The sequence below is a fragment of the Sinocyclocheilus rhinocerous genome, unplaced genomic scaffold, assembly GCF_001515625.1.
Source record: "Sinocyclocheilus rhinocerous isolate Xijiao unplaced genomic scaffold, SAMN03320098_v1.1 scaffold1884, whole genome shotgun sequence".
In the NCBI taxonomy this organism is placed as follows: domain Eukaryota; kingdom Metazoa; phylum Chordata; class Actinopteri; order Cypriniformes; family Cyprinidae; genus Sinocyclocheilus; species Sinocyclocheilus rhinocerous.
In genome coordinates this window covers 149,131-153,949 of record NW_015639513.1, presented here as the reverse complement: position 1 = coordinate 153,949, position 4,819 = coordinate 149,131, and the positions used below count along the sequence as shown (strand labels likewise).

The following is a 4,819-nucleotide window of genomic DNA, read 5'->3' as shown; positions in this document are numbered from 1 at the left end:
GGTGTGAGATAATGTTCGAGTTTACGGACTGTTTCTCTCTCTTCATCTAGTGGTTTAATCTGAACTCGCTGCTGACTGGACCGGAGCTCATATCAGACACATACTTGGCTCTTTTCTTAGCGCAGCTACAGCAGGAAGGTAAAACATTCTTCATGGTGCGTCCACATGAATGTCACAGTGATAATGCTGGAAATTGAGCTCAGCTGAATGTCTCTGCAGGTTATTCCATATTTGTGATCCGGGGAAGCCTGCCGGAATGTGAAGCCGATCAGATTTTGCGGATCATGCGAGTTGAGCAGCAGCAGCGGCCCAAGCTGATCGGAGAGGACGAGGCCCAGAGGTGCACTGACCGTCATCACACAACATACAGAACAAGACAAGAATCTTCACCCACATTCAGTTACCTTTACAAAAGAGGAGCAAAAAAAATTAGCAGTTCAATTTGTAAACTGTTTGAAACATACGTTAAAGTGTTTATTTCTTCTTGCTCATGAATGTGCATGCAGAGTTGCGACAGATATATTTTGTAAAGGCTGAACAAATTTTGATGACTATGATGATGTTAGAGGTCAACATACAGAACAAGACAAGAATCTTCACCCTCCTCTTGTGTAGTGGGTCAGTTTGACCCACATTCAGTTACCTTTACAAAAGAGGAACAAAAATAATTAGCCGTTCAATTTGTAAACTGTTTGAAACATACGTTAAAGTGTTTATTTCTTCTTGCTCATGAATGTGCATGCAGAGTTGCGACAGATATATTTTGGAAAGGCTGAACAAATTTTGATGACTATGATGATGTTAGAATTTTGCCCCATCAGTTTCCATACAATTCACCAGAAATCAACACTTTAAAAAACAGCTAAGAGTTTATTGTAGCTTGTAAAACATTAAAATATGAAATGAATGAGAACTCATTAAACTTAACACTCAAAGTTTACTTGAAATGGAAGACTCTGGAAGAAATGGAAGTTTGAGTTTCACTGTCAAAAAGTCAGTGAAAGGATGTTTTTGGTAAATAGCTTTTCTGGATCTGAGTTACTAGTCTGTTTCAGATGTTGAAAATAAGTATGATTAAACCCATTTTACCTTCACAAGGGTTTGAGAAGCAGACATAAGAAATTGTAGAGGCTATTTACACAAACTAAATAGCAGTAAGTACTATTTACACCAATTACCAATAATGTTAGATACGATTTATACTTTATTTGTAGTCATTTGCACCTCAGTAGACATAAAAAAAAATTTAATTTGTGCTTGTGCTTGTGCTTGTGCAGCTAATTTTAACAAAATAGCAGTTCATAATTTTTAATATTTTAAATTTAGTCTCTGACAAGCTACAGTAGGGGTCATGTAAAAACATGACTTTTGTGTTTTTCGTAGTGTTGTTTTTTGGCAAATTGCATGGAAATGTCAATGTGACCCACAACACAAATGTAGTATACATAATTTCAGCTCAACAGGAGGGTTGAATACATGAGCAGTAATCCACGGCTGCATGTGCATCAAATGATTTCAATGCATGACACAGAGGAAGAGAAGAATGTGATGCACACACAGCCCCGCTCGCGTGCAGCTGTCACTGATGGGTTTGAGCGTGTGCTGTTGATCAGGATGTCAGTGCAGCAGACGTATGGTGGGCTGAAGGTTAGCAGAGGGGCTGCCAGGAGACAGCAGTGGCAATGGTGAGGACCGCTGGGGAGGAATTGGGCAGAGGTGGTGGGAGAGGGAGGCTGGGCGGGTGTTCAGGATGATCAGGAGGCATCAGTGTGTGCTTAGGAACAGTGTGTGCTGCCCACACACACCACAAGGCCACTCCCAGCACCGGGAGCGCCAGCGACAAGGACATGGTCATTGTAATACAGGTAGACAGATCAGGGCAGACAGGGACAGACAAACCTCAGTGGTCGTGACGGGACAGACAGGTAATTCACGACAGAACAGTGAGTTCAGCGTCACGTCATCAAAAGCTGTTAAAACGGCGAGCTGACTGAACTCAAGAGCATAGTCCAAAAGGGGAAGGTCTTTATGGGCTAAGGAGGTGAAATGTGCGGCGATATCCATGACAAAAAAGAAAAGAAACACTTTTCAAAATAAAAAATAAATAAAAAAAGGGGGGGGAAAGGCGCCGCTTTCTTTTTGTTGGTCTGGTATTCTGTCACGTTACGGTGAGATAAATGCACAAAGAAGATGAAGATTAATGCAAATAGTCTTTAATAATCCACAAGAGGGTAAATACAGGGCAGACAGGCAGGATGCACATGTAGGGACCAAGTAGACCGGACAGAGAACAGTGAACTGAACACAACTTAAATACATTGGCAAATGAAGATGATTAACTAGTCACACCTGAACCAAATGACACAATCAAACATGAGGGAAAAACTGGGTCACACAGGGCCCAGAACACAACAGAACGTCCATGGGTGTGACAATTATATAATAGTGCAATTACAGTACTTAATATTTATAGTTGTTTTTTTCTTTGCTTCTGTCCGGAATAGCCTTTGCGGCCGGGGTAAAAAGTGACCAGTCAACTAAAGTCCCATTGCAGGTGCATTTATTGTGTAAGGTTCCCAGAATTAAGAAAAACATGCTACAAAAAGTCAATCAAAAAAAGTAAATAAACTATAAATTCTTTAAAAGTCCGTTCACTGCCATTGTGAACCAAGACATGAGCACGAGCACGCTAAACACAGTTGAGGCTAGATCTCTTTCAAACAATTTCCCTCGGCCATTTTACATCCTAAGCCCCTCCTCCGGGAACGTACCACTCTATGGGTAAGTTCAGGCACAATTACCATATACAACCTTTAGACATACAAACACACAGTACATACATAACCCCAAATACCAATAGAGTTTTTAACACATAAGACATAGGCATGAAAGACTAACCAGATATACATTTGTTTCACTGCTGCTGTATGGACCTTTCTAATGATGTCAAGGAAATGTGGACCTGTCTGTTCAGGTGGTGCGAATGCTAAGTTTAAATAACACGGGTTTGGGCAATTGATGTTTCACTGCTGGTAAGTATATCTGTTAATCTGTATGAACTTAAATCAAATAAATGGTTTAACTGTATGAATGAATCTTGTGGTTATTTGTACAATGAGTATATGTATAAACAAAACCTATATATGCTGTCAGGTTATGTTAAATGGCTAAATCACACAAACACATTGAACGTGTACAGACTCCCCCATGAACATACACACTTTAACCTAACATACAACAAATACGTAATACACAACATTTGTATGGTTCAAGCATTACATAAGTCCCGTGTACAGATGTCAGTGCCGGCAAACAGACCGTGTAATACTGCACGCTGTGTGTGTGTGTGTGTACGTTATGAGGGTACGTGCCCATAGTTCATGTACAGCCACGGGTTAGATCCGTGACAGCTTTCAAATGTTAAAGCATAGAGATTTTATTTTGGCAGAAAACTACAGGGAAACATCTCTTTTGAAATGCATCTCTTTTGTAGACAACAGATTCAGGAACCATTCTCATTACAAATTTGGGTAGATGTTTGGCGCATGTTGCATTTTCAAATGCACGTTATAAGTGACTCAAACTTAATAAAATACAGTTTATGTGGAGCTGCATTTGCTGCGAATATAAACACTGTTATCATGAGCGGCTCACACACAGCGTGGGATAAAACTTGAAAAAGAATCCCAAACCATTAAGGGACAATATTTTCCCCCTTGAAATTTTTAACCTTCATAAGGGCAAATTTTCTAACCTTATTAAATGCATCCATCATGTTTTATGTAAATTGATTTGTGTATTCAATAAATTAAATTAGAATAATCCACTATAGGGCTGTTAACAATCATATGTAATCAATATCAACAACATTTATCTTTGCACTTCAGAAGAATTTAGATGCATTTACACAGACTGTTTGATGCAGCTCAGAGATGCCATGAATGCACTGACACTGCAGGTATAATTGCATAAATAATGTTAGGAGATTAATGTGTTAAATATAAAATATACTGAACTAAATGTGACGGCCTGGTGGTGGCAAATCACTTTCAAAGGCGATCAAATGCACATTATTATTCTTTATTAACCTTTATTTAACCAGGTAAGTCAGTTGAGAACCAGTTCTCATTTACAATGACGACCTGGCCAAGAGGCAGCATAAAAAGCAGGTACAATACAATAAAATCATAATAGAGTTACAAATAACACGATTATAAACAGTGACATATAAAAACAAACAAATAACTAAAAACAAGTACAATGATCTGAATTGAATTTTTAAAGGAAGAGAGCGAAATAAATGAACTAAGCTTTAAAGTCTGCTGCAGATGATTCCAATCATATGCAGCAGAAAACTGAAAAGAGCAACGACCAAAGGAGGTACGGACTTTAGGTATGCAGAAATTAATGAAACTACTAGAGCGCAGATTACGACTTGTATTATTCTTTAGCTTGGGTTAAACAAATCAATTTTACTTGGTTGAAACAGCAGCTACGCTAATTATGTTTCTATTTGTTTCTAAAACTTACTTAACCTGAAAAACTTAGTTTCATAGCTCTCTTTATTCTATTGCATTTATTTGTGCTGTTGTTTGCCATTGTTTTATTTGTTCTTATTTTATTACTGACCTTTTACTTGTGTTTTTTTTTATGAAAACAAAACTTTGCGTTGAAGAAAAGTAGATTTTTGTTTGTATATGCTGTCAATTATAGTTCTTAGAACTATATCGGAATCTGCACAAATCGGTATCGGCAGATCACACTAACGAAAAATCGGAATCGGCCATCGGCCAAGAAAATTGCAATCGGTGCATCTCTA

The 4,819-nt window shown here is 38.3% G+C and overlaps 1 long non-coding RNA gene across 1 annotated transcript; it reads left to right on the top strand.

Moving 5' to 3' along the window:
* The first annotated feature begins 54 nt into the window (after positions 1-54).
* Positions 55-1,633, top strand: LOC107751307 (uncharacterized). Its single transcript, XR_001641228.1, has 3 exons — positions 55-138; positions 220-340; positions 1,614-1,633. It is a non-coding gene; the product is annotated as an uncharacterized LOC107751307 (long non-coding RNA).
* Positions 1,634-4,819: the final 3,186 nt, after the last annotated feature.